We start from the raw sequence: 23,160 nt of genomic DNA, 5'->3' as shown, positions 1-23,160 counted from the left end.
GAGTCAGGCTCAACTTTTCCCGCCTGACTCGGATCTGAAATCAAGGCAAAACGTCATCATCCCGCCTTCCGGATCTCGTGGGTTTTGGATTCTATAAAAGGTTCCCGCGTCGGCGCCATTTCTCACTCTGGCTGTGGACAGTGAAGAGGGAGAGTGGGAGCTAGGGCTGGCTGGGCTGTGTTGTGCTGCTGTTGTCCATAGGGGCTGACTGGGCTGTGTTGTGCTGCTGTTGTCCATAGGGGCTGACTGGGCTGTGTTGTGAATCTGTGTTTGTGAATTGTGTGCACTGTGGCCACACGTGCATCAACAAAGTAGCGCCAAGTGTGCGCCTGTGTCATACGTAAAGGGCCGGCTGGCTTGACCGTTAAAGGGTGCTGTAACCCCCAAAGTACACTCCAAACAAAATAAAAAAATATTTTCTGTGTTTGTGAATTGTGTGCACTGTGGCCGCACGTGCATCAACAAAGTAGCGCCAAGCGTGCGTCTGTGTCATAAGTAAAGGGCCGGCTAGCTTGACCGTTAAAGGGTGCTGTAACTCCCAAAGTGCACTCCAAACAAAATAAAAAAATATTTTCTGTGTTTGTTAATTGTGTGCACTGTGGCCGCACGTGCATCAACAAAGTAGCGCCAAGAGTGCGCTTGTGTCATAAGTAAAGGGCCGGCTGGCTCGTCTGTTAAAGGGTTGTGTAACCCGCAAAGTGCACTCCAAACAAAATAACAAATTATTTTCTGTCTTTGTGAATTGTGTGCACTGTGGCTGCACTTGCATCAACAAAGGAGCAGCGCCAAGCGTGCGCCTGTGTCCCATAAGTAAAGGGCCGTATGGATACTGGATTTTAACCTCTACAGAATCCTGCCTATAAACCTCTACTGAATCCTGCCTATAAACCTCTACTCAATCCTGACTATAAACCTTCTAGGTTTTGACGCTATTTGCGTACGCAGTCATACAGTAAATAAATGCCTTCAGACCTTGAACATGTTTTTCCAAAGCACAAAGTATTATTCAAGTAAAGTACAATTAGTTACACGCTGTGATCTAAGGACAATTTAGCGCAAAGAAATTATACAGATCCAAGATACAGTTATACATACACAAGCGCACTGGGACCAAGTTACCGGCATCCATAAAAAACCTCCATCAACAGCATCAGCATGAAGACTCCAGATTGGGGTCAGAACACACATATATATACCCTTACAGAACTAGACAATACAATAGAGAAGTTTGGCATGGTTTCATTGGTTCCCAGTGCGGGTGCATCTGTTACAGGATATTTAACAGGTTGATGGACACAGACCAGCCTCCAACAGCCTTTGTCTCCGTTTTCCCCCTGCATGCAAATCTAGGCTGTTAATTTTACAAAGTACATTTTCGTGCTTTAACTTTGTACGGTCCATAAGTTGAGAATGCATGTTGCGATCTTCACACCGATGATTTCGGGAAGCTGTTGAGAAAGTGCAGATCAGTATAACACCAAGCATGGTTTACTTATCATGTATTAAGCCTAAGATACCAAATAACCTTTGTTCACAGCATTTGTAACAAATTAATAAAACTTGAATCTTATTCTTTAAAGCTATGGAACCTTTTATGTGAATGTGCAGTGTAAAAGTATTCGAGGTTTGAGAAAAGACGCTAGTTAACTTGGGGCAGATGCGTGCGCACTAAGCTAATAAACAGCATTTTCATACAGGATCTTATGCATTCGCTAATGTGCGTTATGTTAACAGCGCAACTGTGCGTAAGGTGTGGTGTTTATGCATGTGATTCTATTTATGATGGATTTAATATATATATAAATATATATATATATATATATATATATACATATATACATATATATACACACATATATATATATATATATATATATATATATATATATATATATATATCATTCCTTACTAACATTTTTAAACTGCAATGCAATGTGTTATTAGTAATGAGATTCACTCTAAAACAGGGTGGAGACCCCCAGCCGATTGCTGGTGCCATATTGTCTGACAGTGCGTTTAAACAGTTCTTTTCATGCAGATTTCTTACCATTGTTCATTCAGTCAAATTCAAGTGTCTGGGCCATATTACAATTGCCACAGCTACACCTGTCCACATGTGGGGTCTCTCCCTTTACATGCAAAAACAACCACAGTTCCTGATGTATTGTCTTTTCTAATTACTTTTCTCAGGAAGCTGTTTTTCTAGTTGTTTTGGTATTTTTTCTATGCAAGGTTGTCCACAGTACCAAAAACATTGCCATCTGTACTTAGCTTAAAATGGCGCTGGGAGATCAGTCGCAAAATGGCGTCTTGCAGATTCTTATTTTTAAGATGGAGTCTGGTTGCCATTCGAAAGATGGCGTCACTCCAAGCTAATTTTACACTGATTCTGTCTCAGGCACTAAACCAGCTTCGACAGCCGGCTGGCTCATCTCCTAAAGGGTGTTGTAAGCCCCCAAAGCGCACTCCAACAAAAATAACAAAATATTTTCTGTGTTTGTGAATTGTGTGCGTTGTAGCTGCACGTCTATCAACAAAGGAGCAGCGCCAAGCATGCGCCTGTGTCATAAGTAAAGGGCCGGTTGGCTCATCCGTTAAAGGCTGCTGTAACGCCCAAAGTGCACTCCAAAAACTATATATTTTTTCTGTGTTTGTGAATTGGGTGCACTGTAGCTGCACGTGCATCAACAAAGGAGCAGCGCCAAGCGCGCGCCTGTATCCCATAAGTAATATGCCGGCTGGCTCATTTCTTAAAGGGTGGTGTAACCCAAAAAGTGCACTAGTCTCCAACAAAAATAAAAAAATATTTCTGTGTTTGTGTGTGCCTTAGCCGCACGTATATATCAATATAACATAAATGGAGGACCAAACTTTCTCCGATAAAAATAAAATAGGGAAAGATCAAGAACCACTTCCTCCTAGTGTGGATGCTGCTGCCACTAGTCATGACATAGACGGTAACATGCCATCAACGTCGTCTGCCAAGGCCGATGCCCAATGTCATAGTAGAGAGCATATACAATCCCAAATGACAAAGTTCAGGAAAATTACCTTAAAAAAAACATTTAAATCTTCTGAGGAGAAACATAAACTTGCCAATATGCCATTTACAACACGGAGTGGCAAGGAACGGCTAAGGTCTTTCCCCATGTTCATGACTAGTGGTCTAGCTTCACATGACGATGGAAGCCCTCATCTCGCTAAAAAAAATCAAACGAGTTAAGCTGGGAAAAGCACAGCGAAGAACTGTGCGTTCTAAGAAGATATCACAAACTCCCAAGGAGAGTCCAAGTGTGGTGGTGGTTGCGATGCCTGACCTTCCCAGCACTGGACGGGAAGAGGTGGCTCTTTCCACCATTTGCACGCCCTCTGCAATTGCTGAAAGGAGCACCCACAGTCCACTTGCTGATATGCAAATTGAAGATGTCACTGTTGAAGTTCAACAGGATGAGGATACTGGTGTAGCTGGCGCTGAGGAGGAAGTTGACGAGGAGGATTCTGATGGTGATGTGGTTTGTTTAAATCAGGCTCCGGGAGAGGCAGTTGTTGTCCGTGGGATGAGAAAGCCCATCACGTTCATGCCTGGGCAGAAGACCGAACATTCCACCTCTTTGGTCTGGCAATATTTCTATCCAAATCCGGACAACAACTGTCTTGCCATATGTACCATATGTAAAGGTGAAATAAGTAGGGGTAGGGACGTTAACCACCTAGGAACATCCTCCCTTATACGTCACCTGCAGCGGGTTCATAAAAAGTTACTGTCAAGTTCAGAAACTTTGGCTAAGACCGTAAGCAGTCCAAGGACACATAAATCCCTTTGTCCTGTTGTATCCAAGTGCCTGCAAACCACACCGTCAACTCCCTCCTCTTCAATTTCCTCCTTAGTCAGGATCGGAAGTAGTCCTGCAGGCCATGTCACTGGCATAACTGACTCTCCTATCCGGGATTCCTGCGGAGGATCCTGCATTGCTACACCTACTGCTGCCGCTGCTGCTGTTGCTGCTGGGAGTCATTCATCATCCCAGAGAGGAAGTAGGAACACCACTACTTTTACTAAACAATTGACCCTCCAACAGTCCTTATCGAGGAGGATGAAGTACGACAGCAGTCATCCTGAAGCAAAACGCTTAACTGAGGCCTTGACTGCTATGTTGGTGTTAGACGTGCGTCCGGTATCCGCCATTAGTGCAGTGGGATTTAGACAATTGATGGAGGTAGTGTGTCCCCGGTTCCAAATCCCGTCTAGATTCCACTTCACTAGGCAGGCGATACCGAGACTGTACAGAAACGTTAAAAAAAGTGTCCTCAGTGTCCTGAAAACTGTGGTTGTACCCAATGTCCACTTAACCACGGACATGTGGACAAGTGGAACAGGGCAGACTAAGGACTATATGACTGTGACAGCCCACTGGGTAGATGTATCACCTTATGCAGCAACAACAGCAGCGTCACCAGTAGCAGCATCTCAGAAACGCCAGCTCGTTCCAAGGCAGGCTACGCTGTGTATCACCGGTTTCAGTAAGAGGCACACCGCTGACAACCTCTTAGAGAAACTGAGGGAAATCATCGCCCAGTGGCTTACCCCACTTAGACTCTCCTGGGGATTTGTGATATCTGACAATGCTACCAATATTGTGCGGGCATTACATCTGGGCAAATTCCAGCACGTCCCATGTTTTGCTCACACAATAAATTTGGTGGTGCATAATTTTCTGAAAAGCGACAGGGGCGTGCAGGAGACGCTTTGGGTGGCCCGAAAAATTTCTGGCCACTTTCGCCATTCAGCGACTGCGTGCCGAAGACTGGAGCAGCAGCAAACACTCTTGAACCTGCCCCGCCATCACCTGAAGCAAGAGGTTGTGACGCGGTGGAACTCAACCCTCTATATGCTTCAGAGGATGGAGGAGCAGCAAAAGGCCATTCAAACCTATACATCCACCTATGACATAGGCAAAGGAGGGGGTATGCACCTGACTCAAGCACAGTGGAGAATGATTTCCGTGTTGTGCAAGGTTCTCCGGCCCTTCTAACTTGCCACACGTGAAGTCAGTTCAGACACTGCCAGCTTGAGTCAGGTCATTCCCCTCATCAGGCTTTTGCAGAAGCAGCTGGAGAAAGTGAAGGAGGAGCTAAGACAGAGCGATTCCGCTCGGCATGTGGGACATGTGGATGAAGCCCTTCATTCGCTTTGCCAGGATTCCAGGGTGGTCAATCTGTTGAAATCAGACCACTACATTTTGGCCACCTTGCTCGATCCTAGGTTTAAAACCTATGTGGTGTCTCTATTTCCGGCCGACACAAGCCTGCTGAGGTGCAAAGACCTGCTGGTGAAAACATTGTCAGCTGAAGCGGAATGTGACACGTCAACAGCTCCTTCATTTTCTCCCGCAACTGGGGCTGCCAGGAAAAAACTTAGGTATCCTAAGCAACCCGCTGGCGGTGATGCAGGGCAGGCAGGACCAAGTTTGGACATCTGGTCCAGACTGAAGGACCTGGCAACAATTTCTGACATGTCTACTGTCACTGCATATGATACTGTCACCATTGACAGAATAGTGGAGGATTACATCGGTGACAGTATCCAAGTAGGCATGTCAGACAGTCCGTACCTGTACTGGCAGGAAAAAGAGGCAATTTGGAGGCCCCTGTACAAACTGGCTCTATTTTACCTGAGTTGACCCCCTCCAGTGTGTACTCCGAAAGAGTGTTTAGTGCAGCCGGGAACCTTGTCAGCGAAAGGCGTAGGAGGTTGCTTCCACGAAATGTGGAGATGATGTTCATAAAAATGAATTATCAACTTTTCCAGGGAGACCAGCCTCCAGAACGTGAGGATGAGGATGTGCACAACACTGAAGAGGGTGAGGAATCGGTGGATGAGGAGGATAAGGACGACATCTTGCCTCCGTAGAGCCAGTTTGTACAGGGACAGAATCTTTGCCAGTTTGTTTTGTGGGGGCCCAAACGAACCAATCATTTCAGCCACAGTCGTGTGGCAGACCCTGGCGCTGAAATGATTGGTTTGTTAAAGTGTGCATGTCCTGTTTATACAACATAAGAGTGGGTGGGAGGGCCCAAGGACAATTCCATCTTGCACCTCTTTTTTTTCTTTGCATTATGTACTGTTTGGGGCCTAGTTTTTCAAACTGCCATCCTGTCTGCCACTGCAGTGTCACTCCTAGATGGGCCACGTGTTTGTGCCGCCCACTCGTGTCACTTAGCATAGTCATCCAGCTACCTCGGTGCAACCTTTTGGACATAAAAACACTATTGTGAGGTGTGAGGTTTTTTTTTAGAATAGACTGGAAATGAGTGGAAATCGATGTTATTGAGGTTAATAATAGCATAGGAGCAGAAAAACCCACAAATTCTGTGATTTTAGCTGTTTTTATGCATACATACATATCCAGAACACAAAACCCAGAACCCAAAACACGGAAGGGTGGTTTTGGCAAAACTAATCCAGATCCAAAACACGAATAAAGATCCAAAGGATGCTCCAGGAGGACTGCAGCAGCGAATCTCACTGCAGGGTGCTGTTCCAGGCACCCTGCTAGGCAGATGCATGGATTGTGGGTGAGCAGTGTTGCCACCCACGGGGCATTGTGCGGGGGCACTGCTCGCAAACCACTAGTTACATCCCTGGGTAAGAGGTCCCTGCTCACAACCTTACAAACTATAGGACATTAGGAGATTGATAAGGTTGAAAAACACATATTACATATTGACCTAGCCAGATTGCAAGGGTGCAAAGTGTTTAATGGGCTATATGATCCAGTGTTGGTCTGGGTGACAGACAGTTTCTTGAGTATAAAGAGAACACATGTAAGTTTTGTGACTGAGTCAAAACCAATTAGTTACATGAAATGCCTATTTTTTGCACTATGGTGCTAGTATACAGTATATGGGTAGGTGCATGGCTTAGCATGTCAAAGTGGGCAGCGATGCTTGGGGGCATATTTATCACAATCTGCATCCCAGATGGAGATGGGGTGTGTAAAATGTGCCCAAATTTGCATTGCGATATTTGAATACATTAAAAGGATGTATCAAATATTGCATGTAGGGACAGAGCTTGTGAGAAAGTTCTGTCCCTGTGCCTGCGCCACCCCCCTTGGTTCCCCAATCAGCTTACACTTACCTCCGTTCAGATGATCGGGGAACCCAGTGAGCTGCTCGGTGATCCAGTCATCTGATCTCTGTGCGTGACACATCTTAACCCTGCAGTAAATGGAGGATGCCGCCAGGACTTCACAGCATCTCAGGTTACAGATCGGATCACTGGGGCACAGCAATCAGATGACCAGGTCACCAGTCACCGAGGTGCTCACCAGATCACTGAATGGAGGCAGGTGTTTTATTTTGTAAATTTTTTAATTTTTTTGACTGTTATCAGCCTGTTAGCTGTCAGACACACAGGCTGATCATAGAAGCCTACTTCGGGTTCTGCTCTCCCTGTGGGCAGACAAGGAAGGCCGAGCTAGACTAGGTGAAATGGGGGGGGAAGGGGGCTGGGGGGGGGGCTACTGCTTAACTCCATCTCCAGATAGCGTTATTATTTCAGGGCTCCCTTCTGGAATTTTTTCACATTTTACTTCAGTACATTTTAACAGATCACCTTTCCCATTACAAGTATAGGAAGTGTATTCTGCTTACTAAAATAATGACAATTTAAGGGCTCAGAAGAGAATTTTGCGAATTCTTCTCCAATTGCTCTTTCATACATTTCTGTAATACTAGAATAATGTGAGAAGGTCCCAAGGCTCCCACTCTGCTCTTCAAAGGTAGGGAGGCTGCTTGGTGAAGTTCCTTAATACTCTACTTACTGAGCTGCAGTGATCAGCCATTATCAATGGGATCATAATTATAGATGATATATTATTATAATTATTATTATAATTTATAAAGCACTGACATACAGTATTATGTAGAATATGGCAACCAGCACATTACCTGCATTTATAATAACTCCATTGGCAGTTACTCCACAATGTGGGCTCCTTGGTCTTCCTTCTTTGGAGCATTCTCATCTTCTTTAGAGCATTCTCATCTATCATGTTCTACACCCAATCCTGCCTTGAGCAGGATGACACCAACTCCTCCCCCCCATTTTTTGGACTGTCCTTCCTCCTTTACCCTACAGTGCATCCATTTATAAACATTCTTCAGCAATCCAAAATCATAGTCTCCTTCATTATAGTACTATTTACTATTACCATATTATATTATACCTGTCAGCACAATTATTGATGTCTCCCTAATCCTAAATCCCTTCCTTAACCCTGCCCTTTTTCTGTATACATCCCATATTACTCTCCCATGCTTTGTAAAACTTTCAGGAACATTTTGTTAAAAATAAATGAATAATATCTGTAACTGACACGATTCACCCCTGGTGGTGTTAGTAGGTATGTAATCACCCAAAGACACCCTTTTCACATTATTTTAGTATCACCTATAGTCATTACAGGGCAATTGGAGTAGAATTCGTAAAATTCTACTCCAACCCCTAAGTATCACTTATTTTTAGTAAGCAGATCGCATTTCCCATAATTGTAATGGGAAATGTGATCCGACCAGAGTTACTAAAAATAAATTGTAAAAAGATATCGGGGAAAGCCCTGTGATAATAACGCCACCTGGAGGTGGCGTTATCCAGGGTCTCCCCCAGTTACCGGACTCCTGCTCTGCTCTAACGGGGAGAGCCGAGCCGGGAGTCGGACCCAGTAATCAGCTGTGTGGTCTAAACAGACCGCAAGCTGATTACTGTAAAAAAAAGAGAAAAAAATTGTCCAAATTTTTTTTCACTTACCGTAGTCCAGGGACCAGTGATTGGGCTTCCGGTGATGTCTCCCCTCAGGTCAGCTGATCTCCCATAGTGCACTGCGGCCCGGTCATCAGGTGATCGGGTCTCAGTGCAGTATGGGATATCACCTGACCGGAGGCATGGAGGACATCACTGGAGGCCCGGATCATGCAAGTTAGTGATATTAAGGGAGGGGGGGTCTCGCGGGGGGGAGGGGGTCGCAAGGGGTCCGCGATTGTGGGGGCAGGGCTTAGCACCGGGGCGGGGCTTAGCGCCGCGGGGGTAGCAGTGGCAGCCGGTCGGCGCATGAGTGGGCACTTTGTCACTGTATTTTTGGCAAAAATACCGTGGCTAGTGTGCGGAGGGGATTCGCAGGGACAGAGCTTAATCGCAAGCTCTGTCTCTACAAGGGACTTGTAGTAAATCCCTGTGATATTGCCTACAATCTGCATTCAGTATGCGGATTGTAGTAAATAGAGCCCAAAGAGAGAGAAGTTGGAGAAATAGCAACTTAATGTCTTCTTCAGAATTACAAGTCCTGTGTCAGGAAAACTAAGATGAATGTCTGACAGAGTGTCCCAGTCCAGTAATGGAGTGACTGTAAAAAATAAGTCCCCTGACTACAATCAATGGGATTACTACCCTAAATAAAAATGCAAATACATCGAGTTCACCACAGTACCTGTTTATGTCAGTCTCAATGCTCTGCATATATGTCTACATAATCTCCATCTGCGTCGCTTGTTGTTTCCTGAAGTGTATAACAATGTGAGATGCTGTGCTGTGGTATGGAGGCCCACAATGTGCTGAATGGGCTTACTAGTTATTATGTAAATGTATGCTGCTCCTGGGAGTAACAAAATGGAGCCATCGCCTTCTGTTTCCACACCACACAGTCCCGTAGCATTTTTGCCCATAAACCCTATATTTATCCAGGTTGACAGGCTTAACTCAACATCATACAACAGTCCATTACTGTAGGGTGGCGCTCATAGGTTTTTTATGGGAGGTGGGGGTCCGTGTAAATCTTAGTGCAGGGCCCCCCTCGTGCCAGAGCAGGAGCTCAGAGTCTACTGAGCATGTGCATATCTCCAAGAAAATGGCACTAGCACCATCTGGTTGGTGATTTCTCTACTGCACACGTCTCTAGAAAAATGGCACTGGCATAAGTTTCCTGGTTGTCTATGGGTGCAGGGTGAGAGGTATGGGCTTCCCATGACCTAGGGGCCTATGTGCACTGCACACGCTGCACCCATTGTAGATACAAATCTGATGCCACCATAGACAGTAAAGCTGGCTTCATAAATATTACTTTAACATTACAGATTTAGAAATACAAATTTGGTATTTATTAAACTAAACTGTTGGATTTGTGGAATTTCCAGTAATTCCACTTTTGACAACAGATGTTTATTCTGTGTACTAAGATGTGAATATACAAGGCTTATTATTACACAACTCACGCTGCTCAAGTTTTGTAAACTGCTTTAAGAAAGGACACTTTCTTTCCTACAATTTGGCCACCCACTCCCTGGAAAACTTCATCTACAGACTGGAAATTGTATTATCTATTGATATATACAGTAGATATAGTATTAACATTTATCAGAATTACTTCCACGATTTGAAGTTGTACTATGTCTTGGGCTCCATGCTTAGGGCTCTATTTACTACAATCTGCAGATTGAATGCAGATTGTAGTGTGATATTAACGACTGAGGGCCTGATTCAGAGCCGCTCGTAAGCGGCCGCTTGTTCGTTCGGAGCGATGTTCGCACATCTGCGTATGGGTTTTAGTACGCATGCGCGAACCAGTCAGTGCGGTCAGAAATCGTGTGCTCGCAATATAGCGAATGCCTGCTAATTTGAGTGACAGGATGAGGCGTTTGTGGGTGGTAACAGGGGAAGGTGCTTGAAAACGGGGAGTGGAGATCCGAACGCAGGCGTGCCAAAAGGTCAAAACGAGCGTTTTAAGGGTGTGCATAATTAACAAAGCAGCGTCATTGACAACGTCACTTGGTTGTCTTTTAGCCTGAACTGCTCGCATGATTGCGGTAGGAAAATGCTACCACAAGAATAGCGAGCAGTTCATATGCCTTTCGATGTACTCGATTAATCTAATAAATAGCGGAGATGACGTATGATACGAGCGGCCAGGGGGCTTTTTTTACAAAATAGCAACCGCATGTTTTGTTTGCTCGTTCAGACATAGAGGCGTCAACAGACCGTAAAGAGCGAGCACTTAATTTAAATATCCGGACCCTTTTTCAGAACGACCGTCCGCAAATAGCTTTCGGCTCTGAATCAGGCCCTGAATTCGCATTGCGAATTCAGGCAATATCACAGGGATTTACTACAAATCCCTTGCAGGGACAGAGCTTGCGATTAAAGCTCTGTCCCCTTCGGAGCCTTATCACGGTATTTTCTGCTACCCCCCTCCCCCCCAGCGCTAAGCCCCGCCCCGCGATTGCTGACCCCCCCGCTCCCCCCCCTCCCCCCCCCTGCGACCCCCCTCTCCCTTAATTACACTTACCTGCATGATCCGGGCCTCCGGTGATGTTCTCCATGCCTCCGGTCAGGTGATCTCCCATACTGCACTGGGACCCGATCACCTGATGACTGGGCAGCAGTGCACTATGGGAGATCAGCTGACTGGAGGGGAGTCATCACCGGAGGCCCGATCAACGGTCCCTGGAGTCAGGTAAGTAAATTTTTTTTTTTTACTATTTTTTTTTCTTTTTTTACAGTAATCAGCTTGTGGTCTGTTTAGATTACACAGCTGATTACTGGGACCGACTCCCGGCTCTGCTCTCCCCGTTAGAGCGGAGCAGGAGTCCGGTAACCGGGGGAGACTCTGGATAACGCCACCTCCAGGTGGCGTTATTATCACAGGGCTTTCCCCGATATTTTTTCACATTTTATTTTTAGTAACTCTGGCCAGATCACATTTCCCATTACAGTTATGTGAAATGCGATCTGCTTTACTAAAAGCAAGTGATACTTAGGGTTTGGAGTAGAATTTTACTAATTCTACTCCAATTGCCCTGTAATAACTATAGGTGATACTAAAATAATGTGAAAAGGGTGTGAAAACACCCTTTTTCACTTTATTTTAGTCAAAATAATGTTAATAAATAGAGCCCTTAGTGATGCTGGGCCTGATTCAGAGTTAGGAGCAAATAAAAAGAAAAAGGAACAAAAAAGGGGCAATTTGCACCATGTTTCACTGCGGGTGGGGTAGATTTAAATGTGCAGAGATTTGAGGTTGGGAAGAGGAATACCCTAGCTTAATTCTACATATCTCTGTAAAAACAAAGCTGCTCAATATCTGCTTCCTACATGCAAAAACAGTCAGTATTTACCTTGCATGCAAAAACAATAATGCATTTGTACCCCTTGCATTGCAACATGGTTTGCTCCAGGAGCAAATTGCTCTTTTTTTGCTCCTTATTTTTATATGTGCTCCTAACTCTGAATCAGTGTGTGCTGCCATGCCAGACAGTTGTCCTTTCTCTATTCCTCTGCTTGGCACCACAGCTAAGTTCCATTCTGCTCCATATTGCTCATACAGTTGATATAAAAAACCCACAAAACGTAGAAAGATGCAAATGTGACTCATAGTCAGATCAACATGGCTGCGGTTTCTTTTGAATATAAATATGGACTACAAGATAGATTGTGTGTACACAGATGCCAGTTAGAGCTGTCAAGTTATAAATTGTAGAAGCAAGCAGCATATTGCATGGAGGTTACATTTTCATGGACATTGACATCAGGATCAACATTAAATTGATGGTGTCCGTCTTTATCGCTTATGGTAAACAGAGCCGGCCCTAGCCCATTTGGTGCCCTAGGCAAAATTTTGACTGGTGCCCCCTAACAACTTCCCATACCGAGCTGAACAGCCCCTCAGGAAAAAAACAGGTGGCCCTCCTCAGTAGGTGCTGTCGACGTTTTAAGACCCATCTGTCTTTTCATCAGGACATGTCAAACCAATGGGTCTTGAAACAACAACAGAACCTATGTGATTTGTGACAAAATATCACTTTCTTACAACTACAGAGGAGAGCCGCATGTTTTTTTCCTGAGGGGCTGTTCAGCTCTGTATAGGAATTTGTTTATTATGCTAGGAGGGCACCCTCGAGATTACCAGTAAATGTATCCAGAGTGTCGGGCTGAATGTGTGTGTATGTATATATATATATATATATATATATATATTTTATATATAATACACAAATAGCCCGGCACTCCATAAGCCCAAATCAGGGCAGATACCTTGCTCCAGGTGCCCTCAATAGGTGCAGATCACTCCCCTTCAATGCAAACCTCTCTGGATTAGCGGCACTCAGGAGACTTTCAATGGTGATGAAAAGATGTGTCTTTTATTTCAACGTTTCGGGGTTAGGTGACCCCGTCCTCAGGAACACAATATAGTAGTAGTCCCCCCTCCAGCAGTGCCCCTAGTAGTAGTAGTCCCCCCTCCAGCAGTGCCCCTAGTAGTAGTTCCGCCTCCAGCAGTGCCCTTAGTAGTAGTAGTCCCCCCATCCAGCAGTGCCCCTAGTAGTAGTCCCCCCTCCAGCAGTGCCCCTAGTAGTAGTTCCGCCTCCAGCAGTGCCCTTAGTAGTAGTAGTCCCCCCTTCCAGCAGTGCCCCCAGTCGTCCCCCCTTCCAGCAGTGCCCAACAGACACATGAAAAAAATAAATACATTCCACTTACCTTATTCCCTGCTCCGGTGTACGCTCCTCCGTCTAGCATCCTCCCGCGCCGGCCCGCTCTGCATGATGGGAGAGACGTCATGACGTCTCTCCCATCAGCCACTGCGGGAGCCAGAAGCCCGGCTCTGGCAGTGGGCGCAGCAGCCGATGAGAGTCTGTCTGACTCTCATCGGCTGCTAAAACAAACACACAGCTGCCGGCGCCGGCGGCTGTGTGTTTGTTCCTGGCAGTGTAGTGCGGACTGTACTTATGTGCAGTCCACACTACTGCCGCACGCCTGGTCCTATGGAGGCGGAGTCGTGTCAGTCACGGCTCTGCTCCGCAAAGGCCCATGGGAGGAATGGACGCAGCTGGGCATGCGCAGCATGCCCTCCCGCGGGTTTCTTGTTTCCTCCTGTAGCCAGAATGAGCTTCTGGACAGACGCTCATTCTGGCCTGGGCGGCTCAACTGGCCACTGCGCTGCCCGATAGGAGCTGAGCTCCGATCGCGGCAGCAGCAGGGTAGGGAGGAGGGGCATGCAGCGCCGGTGGTGGGGGGGAACCGTGGCAGAACCCTGGAATGCCCCTAGGCATTCCAGTTGCCCCTAGGCATTTGCTTATTATGCCTATGCCTAGGGCCGGCTCTGATGGTAAATAACCACTTTATGTGGTATGGTAACTGGAAGTGACAGGTCTAGGGCCCATATAGACTGACAGAGTGATTCTATACACATGTGGACACATGAACTTAGTAACAGTGATAAATCAAGTTATAGAGCAGATGGATACTACTAAATATATTGTGTATAAAGCTAGTGTATGATTGATAAGGGGAATGTATAGGTGCTAAGCAGATGGGGAGTAAGAAAAAGATATAGAGCACGAGTGCAGCAGATGGCTGCAACAAAAATCAATGTTTGAACGAGAATGAGGGGGTTATTCAATTTGATGGCAAAAAGTCAGAGGTCGGACTTTTCACTATCATCGCTGCTTTTTCTGGGATAAAGTATCAATTAGGATCCGGCGAAAACGGGACCCAGCGGAAAGATAAGTATGGGAAAGTGCAGGGGATTTTCAGGAAATCATCCTTGGACCCCCCTAAAGATGTCCAGACATGGAGGATCACTATGGGTACCCTCGTTTTTGCCTGCTGAAGGGAGTCGGGATTTTTAAATAGCCTGTGAATAACAGGTGAAAAAGAGCATTTATCTTTTTTTTTTTTTTAAATTACTATAGCCATCAAATTTGGGGTACATGAAAAGAGGTGCAAGCATATTTTTAAGTCCCTAAAATTATTTTTTAAAATTCTTCAAAAATGCACCTGCCGCTACCACCCGCATTCTTTAAAACACTTGCTGCATACATGGGGACCCCTTAGGAATCAATTATGCTAGGTTAGAAGTTTGTTCCCCATTTATTTATTTTTTAACCCCAAAATTCAAGACCTTTTTTGGGGGGATTTTGAAAAACATTTTTTTTACACAGATTACTTTAATAGGACACTCCCAGGGGTGCAGGCTATATTTTTTAAGCCTGCACCCCTAAACCCCAATTCTGCACTTTTTTTCGCCATGTAAAAAATGGTAAAAAGTTATCCCCACTGCCGAAAAGTCTTTGTAATTGAATACGGGGATAGTTGAAACATGCGAAAATGACGTCATCGGTGATAAATTATTGCCGATAATGGCTTTTCGTAGCCAAATGAAATACCCCTCTCAATGTGCGAAGGATTCACTTCCCTATAGGTACAACTCTAGATTGGATGCATCTCTATGTTAAAGCTAGATATCTTGGATGAAGGCATTTACTTACTGTATATAGGTTACAAATAATGATCAGCCAATCTGATTGTATGAGATCTTACTCCCCATCTGCTTAACACCTATACATTCCCCTTATTGTGATTTTATAATATTGCACCATTCCTTGGGCTTGGTCTGTTCTGTATTTCAATAGGATAACTTTGGTGACCCTGCAGAAATGATCACACCGTGCGGTTATGGAATATGATTAATACAAAGTTCTTACTTTAAATATACTTTAAGTATATCTATAATTTTACATAACCGTATATTAATATTTAGTCTTATTTTAATCAGTATTTGATATGTATTATTTTATAGATAAATACTGCATCTCTGCTGTAAATATAAATGTAATATTATTGATGTAATGTTCTAAGACCCCTTTATTTGCAGTTAAGCAATGTAATGTGCTGCCCCTGAAACTCTATATTTCCCCTCACCCATGATACTGTAAAACAAAGGAAATCCAGCATGAGATAGTCATCCGCGGGGCCCTCAGGCTTTATGAAGATCCAACTGTACACACAAAGGAGAAGGTCCTGACCTATCCAACATCGAGTATACACAGACCCTGATTCAGAGCCGGACACTCTGACAGAGCGCTGGCTCTGAATCAGGGCGTCTTTTTTTTTTTTTATGGAGCGGCCTCCTGGCCACTCGCATTGCTGTGGGTTGCCACCCACAGCTAATGCAACCGGCCAGGATGATGGTCGCGATGGTCAAGACCATTGCGACCATCGGGCTTGCGACGAGACCCTTGTGTTAGGGTCTCGTGGCCGAAAGCCCCAGAGAGATTTCGGCTCTAACAGAGATCTCTCCCACTGACATTACTTGTGATGTCAGTGGGGCCGCCCCCAGACGGTAGGCGTTCTCATGGGAACGCCTCCGTCTGGGCAGCCACCCCCCCGGCCCGCCCACCAAAGGGGGCGTGCTGTCACTCAACATCGATAGCACGCCCCCTTTGGTGCGAGACCCAGAGCGACGGATTGCCCGTCGCTATCCGGGTCTCACGCATGCGCATGACGGAGTCGGCTCCGTCGTGCGCATGTGCTCTGGGCCACCATCGACCCGGTTGCAAGTGCTCAGCGCTTGCGACCTGGTCTGAATCAGGCCCACAGTTCCCAGTGTGTATCCAATGATTTTATTCCCTATGGACTATTTGAATATGAACCTATAAATTGTACTGCAGTGACCGTTGGAAGTCAGTGCATTCAGAATTGTAGTCTTGTGTTGGTGCCAACCGCACATGCGCATTGTATGGGCGATACTCTTTGTATTTCTTTCTGCAAATAAATCTTTTGAACTTTGGAACTCCAAGTAAGCTAAGCGGACTTCACAATTATTTTACTTTAATATCTAGGAGAGCACTTTTATCACCAATACCATTAAGTGGGTAGGTATGGAGGGCATTACCTAGTGAATCTAGAACAGTAATACATGCTATATTTTGCATGCACCCTGTACTTTGTAGCTGTATTTAGAGGTTATGCCACTTAGGCAAATTACCCCCTAGTACATTGGGAATGACAATATGGGCTTGATTCAGAGGTGGACCCAGAAGTGTGCACAGCTACACCCATCTGTGGTTGCCCATCTGCAAGTTTTTGATAATGCCACTACAAAGTCCTTCCCTGGTTATACATCCATGCGTATGAATGTGCAAGAACTGATACGCCCACTGTCCGTGTCCGGAGGCGCTCACATACCCATTAGTGTGTCTTTAGACACACTATCAGTCACACCATCAAAACTTGCACCAGCCATATAGCTGAAGCAGTTTCTCCATCCGTGTATGGCCTCATCCCAGCCGTCATGCGCAGTGCAGAACATCGACCCACTTGCGAGCGGACAGCCGCTTGCGAGTGGGTCTGAATCAGGCCCAATATTCCATCAAATTAAATAAACAAACACAAACATAAGGAAGCTTATTTAGAATTGAATGAAATCCAGCTTGTAAAAGCCAATACTTATTAAATTTAGCCCTGAGCCCTTGTATAGCAATGCAGTCACTAGAATACTCTCTGTACTGTATGGCGAACAATCAGTTGATGTCTGTATTGTAAATCACTCACTAAAATGCTCCCTATATTGTATAGGTTTTACTGGGATGATCTCTGTTTTGTATGTTGGTAACTACAATTTTCTGTATTGTATTGTGGTCAATAGAATATTGTTCATTAAAGATGCATACACTAGAATATATATTAGATTAGATTAGATTATAATATACTACAATTATTTATGTTTCTTAAAGTTTATTTATTACAGGGGTGAAATCTTTATTTCATTAACTATATACCAAAAGTGATATAATTTGCTCATCTTGATGAAGTATCTATGTGATGTGTCTTATAATATAGAAAGCAGCATGATTTGCAATGTTTGCCCATTGCTTCCCTTGTGTGTTTGGTCAGATTTACTGATGTACTCTGTAGGAGGGAGAGTTACAGCGGCGGATCGGTGAACAGGGCTAATGGATGGTCCAGTGCACCCCGGACTACCTCCCCAGTTTCGCCTATGCCTCTCATGTACATGTGCTTTATAATATACACCAGGTTTATTTGCATAATACAAATTGGAGGTGTTACGGTGCGGCATAGTACAGTATGGTCACAGGTAAGTGAGTTAACTGATTTGCCCCAGGTGTAATGCTCCCCCCCCCCGAGTAATGTCCCCTGTAGTAATGCCCCCAGTAGGCACTAAAGAAAATAAAAATAAAGCTCATACTTTCCTTAAGCTAAGCCCCGCGTCCGCTGCAGTCCGCTCGGCTGCTCCTCTGCACTATGGCAGAGACGTCATGACGTCTCTGCCATAGTGCTCTGCGTGAGCCAGAAGCTGGAGCTCAAGTCTCCGACTCCGGCTGCCGCTGCGGGGAGGGAGCCGGGCGCCCGCTGGTTACAGCGGGCGCCTGGTAAATGGAGTTTCTCTGCGGCGCCGGGGTTAGGTTGGCCGGAGGAGGCGGAACTGGTTCTGCCTCCTCCGGTCCACTTTAACCCCGATAGGTGTGGGGTCCCTTAACATGTGGGGGCCCAGGGATGATCGCCCCTGTTGACCCCCCCATTTATCCCGCCCTGATGATGTATGATTATTAATAGATACCCATGACTATCATTTTCCAACATTTGGATACAGATGTATAGTGAGATTAAATAGGTATACAGTGGGACCTTATTTTATTCCACATTGTCTTCATTTATATGTATAATCACTAATATATGTTTATATGTCTGTGTAGTTTTTTTAAAATATTTCGCTAGCAAGAGCAGGACTCTTAACAGAAATTAATAAAAGTTAATTTTTACTTATATTGTGCAACCCTTGGGTTTTTCCCCCCTTTTTTCTGCTAAATTAACTTATGAGTTGTCACAAGGCAGCATCCCCTGTACAATTTAATAACAACTTAACTATTAAAACAATATATGGGGTTCAATCCTCTATATAGGTAACAATATACTTGACTGGTGCAGTAATTCCCTTCTCCTTTTTTTGAATGAAGACATTAAAATAATGCAAGCCAAGCCAAGCCCCTCAATGCAGGGTATCCCATTTTACATTTTACAAGGTGCACACCCTAATGAAATGTGCCAATGTTAAGGCCTCATTTAGCGATCCAGATGTAGGAGTAAAATTACAGCAGCATGGTGTCCCCTTGTCATAAATTGAAACCAGCCACACTATGGTCAGGCCCATGTTGGAATTTCTCGATTTACTTATTCCGACCCAAAAATTATTGAAATGGGTGATTCGGGGATATCTAACATGTTGGATTTTGACGATCATCGGAGAAACAGAGATTGGGAATGGGCAAATCAAAGCGGGATCAGGGAATTGGCCAATTGGTGTATGGGCCCCTAATTCTGTTTTGCAGATAGATCTTGATTTTTTTTTTTAGAACTTCAAATGCTCTGTATCCAAGCACACGCCTCTATGGCCAATTCCAAGTCATACACACCTTAGCTTCATCTCAATTTGCATCTGAATGTGCAAAACTGGGCAAAAATGGGGTCGTTTGCATTTAGGCTCGGTTTAATGAGGGTGTGTCAAGGGCATGCAGATGGTAGTGCGTACTATGCTGAGTTCTGTGTAGACAGAGATCCATTTGATTTCAGTCAGATCTCTTGCGCTAAGTATAGTGATGATGCAAATGCACCTTGATAATGATGATTAAATTAAGCATATGGATAGAGGGCGATGCAGTCGCACAGATACACACATTTCGGCATATGGGTGACTATCCGCATTGTCTTCCAATCATGCAGTACAGTGTCATTGTGGACAAATTGTGGGCAACTTTGCATTCTGACCCATTTTCTTTTTATTATTCACCTAATTACTCAAACCTTACACTTTATAGTGAATATTATATATTCTGTTGACTCTGTTATTTCAGTCTTGCTCAACAATCTACTGTATTTGCAACTGGCAGCCTCCATTGTCTGATTTAGTTTCTCCTATGTAACCACTGTGCTCTCCTCTCTCTGATATTACACATATGTTTCCTTTCCTCCCTTCCCCACCACTGCTACATTTAGGGTTATTCTAATTTCCCAGCCTCTCTCCAACATCTCAGCTCTCTTTCCGTCATACCTACCCCCACCAATACTTTTCTCCTGCCTCTACCTTTAACATGCTCTTCTTCCTACACCACTACACCATCCTCACTCCTCCTAGACAAAGTAGAACTCCTTTTACATATAACCCTCCTTGTCCTATTTCTAACAAACTTTAGCCTACTGGGCAGTAGCAAAATCTCTTCCATACCTGGGTCCACACAACACACACATACTTATTTCATCCTAAATTTCCCAACCACCTCCAACCCATCCAAATTTGATACTATATTTTTATTTCGCTGCCTCACATTTTCCTTTGTACTCTGTAATGCTACTGTAGATCTGTCTGTAACAAACTCACATTCACCCACAATCTATTCCTCTCCAGTTCCCTCACCCTCCTGGTTAGTACTGGAACATGGCCCTCCAACTCTGGCATTGCTGCATATGTGAGTCTCTCCATCACCAATACTCCCCTGCTCGGGAGGGCTTAGGCTTTCAGTTCTTCCCTGGCTGCACTTTCCATGTCATTTGGCCGGAATCCTCCCTCTCCATAACTATTAAATTCTGTATAATCCAACTTCGCTCAGCTGCCGTCTACCTCTTCCACCTACAGTAGTAATCTAATTCCTTGAGAACTTTGCGGCCTGGTGCTCTGTTTGCCTATCTACTAACTCACCCACTGTCATTGTAGGGGGACCTAAGAGGAGTGGGAGGGAGAGGTTACATTAAAGTAATCAGCAAACTACTCACAGATAAGTAAAATAGACACTTCTCTTAACTCAGCAACACAGTGTGACCTCTTTGAAGCTTTGGATACGGTCAATCACATTGTTCTCCTGTAAATCCATTGTCACTGTTCTCTCTTGGTTCACTTTCTACCTTTATGGATTCTCAATGTCTCTAGGTCACATTCTCAACTCTGTTTCCTCTATATATTGTAGAGCCTCAATGATCTCTTCTTGCTCCTCTACTTTTCTATCTTTATATTTATTTTGCAGAGGAACATATCTGCTTATTCAGCCTACACTATCATCTCTATGCAACAGACACTTCTCCCTTTCTGTCATCCCCTGACCTCTCTCCTATTTTATTTATCCTATACTGTATGTCTGATTGCTTCTTCGTCATCTCCACTTTGATGTCCCAATGCTACCTTAAGCTCAACATGTCCAAAATTGAGCCCATCATCTTATTACTGTCACTACCCATGCTCTAGTCTCCCTCATAGTTGACAACATCATGCTCTCCCCAGTCTCCCAAGCCTTGTTTTCATCCTCAACACCACCACATACATCGAGTCCCTTGCACTGTCCTGTTAATGCCTAGTTACTCTGGACATTACCAAAACCTTATACAGTCCCTCATTATTTTCCACATTGACAACCTCAACCTCCACTTATTGGGTCCTCCCCTTACCCATATCTTACCAGTGAGGTAACTAGGGTATTTGGAGCCCAGAGCAAATTGAAAAATGGAGGCCCCCCATGTGCGAAAATGGGCGTGGTCACATGCCACAAGGGGAGTGGCCACTGAAAAATGGGGCATGTCAACATTACACACACCCCTTTCTCGTCACTCTGGGAACATTCCTTACCATTCCATATGCACCTTAATGCCCGAGTAGTAGTGCCCCTCTTGCAATGCCCACTGTAGTAGTGCCCCTTATGCAATGTCTCCTCTAGCAGTACCCCATGTAGTAGTGCCCTTTATAAAGTGCCCCAGTAGTGCCCTTTATATAGTGCCTCCAGTAGTGCACCCTTATACAGTGCCCCTCTATGCAGTGCCCCTTACACAGTGCCCCCCTATGCAGTGCCCCCAGTAGTGGTTCCCCTTATGCAGGACCCTAGTAATGCCCCTTATACAGTACCCCCAGTAGTGGTCCCTCTTATGCAAGCCCCCAGTAGTGGTCCCCGTATGAAGGCCCCCAGTAGTGCCCCTTATACAGTGCCCCCAGTAGTGATCCCCCCTATGCAGTGCCCCCAGTAGTGATCCCCCTATGCTGTGCCCCTTATTCAGTGCCCCCAGTAGTGGTCCCTCTTATGAAGGCCCCCAGTAATGCCCCTTATACAGTTCCCCCCAGTAGTGATCTCCCCTATGCCGTTCCCCTTACACAGTGCCCCCAGTAGTGGTCCCCTTTATGAAGGCACCCAGTAGTGCCCCCAGTAATGATCCCCCAGTATGAGTAGCCCCTTATAAAACACACAGACAGACATACATACATACATACAAACATAACACTGACTTGACTTACTTGAATCCCCGCACCTGCCACGCCTGCCACTGCTCCTCCATCCTCCTGCTGGGTCCCGCTCGGTACTATGGGAGAGACGTCATGACATCTCTCCCATCACCCACTGCAGGAGCCGGAAGGCAGAGCTCATGAGTGAGCTCCAGCCCGGATCTGGCAGTGGACGCAGCAGCCAATGAGCATTTGTCTGACTCTCATTGGCTGCTGAAACACACACATTGCCACCGGGTAGTATGAGTGTACTACCCAGCGCCGGCGGCGATGTGTGTGTAACAGTGTAGTGCGAACTGCACTCATTGTGGTCTGCACTACACTGGCTGACTAGGGCGGGCCTGGTCCGTGGCCGGCGGTGGCCCCCCGCGCCACTGGTCCCACGAAGCCCAGGGCACGAGCTCTGGCTGCCATGCCCTAGTTACACCACTGATCCCTACTGCAATTTGTTCTAAACCCTGCACCTTCTTTCCAATCCATATTAGCTGCATACTCTGTGAATCCCAAAACTGAATTCTGTTAACCTTTGCCAACAGTCCCCTGATCAAACTTCTAACGCTCTCTTATTGTAGATCTGCCTCTAGCCTACTGCTCCCCTCCTCTCTGATAGCCACCTCTCATTCTCTCATCCAAGACTTCTACCATGCTGCTTCCTGATTATGAAAATGTTTATATATAGAGCGCGGTACTGCAGTCTCCATGATGCTAAGGAGGCATCCGTACATTACCAAGAAGGCCACCGTTAGGTCTTCTATGCATGTGTGGTGCCATCTTATCACTGTGAATGAGAACCACAGTGGGGCACAGATATGTCCCACATAGCTCCCTAGACCCTGCTATATCCTGCATTAGATGCCTGCTGTCACCGCTTTTAGAAGCACCACTACCCACACCACCAGATGGTCACCTATATGCTCCACACAAGCTCTGCTCCATCTGTCTGTATGTGTATAACTGAGAGTACAGCTGTATACATTACTGCTTAATAAACCACCCCACTGGTTCAATACTGGGCTGTTCTGTGACTTGAAAGATCCACTAGTGTATACTGTTACTC

This window comes from Taudactylus pleione, unplaced genomic scaffold (genome assembly GCF_031769625.1).
Source record: "Taudactylus pleione unplaced genomic scaffold, aTauple2 ptg000509l, whole genome shotgun sequence".
Classification (NCBI taxonomy): Eukaryota; Metazoa; Chordata; class Amphibia; order Anura; family Myobatrachidae; genus Taudactylus; species Taudactylus pleione.
This window is presented reverse-complemented; position numbering follows the sequence as displayed.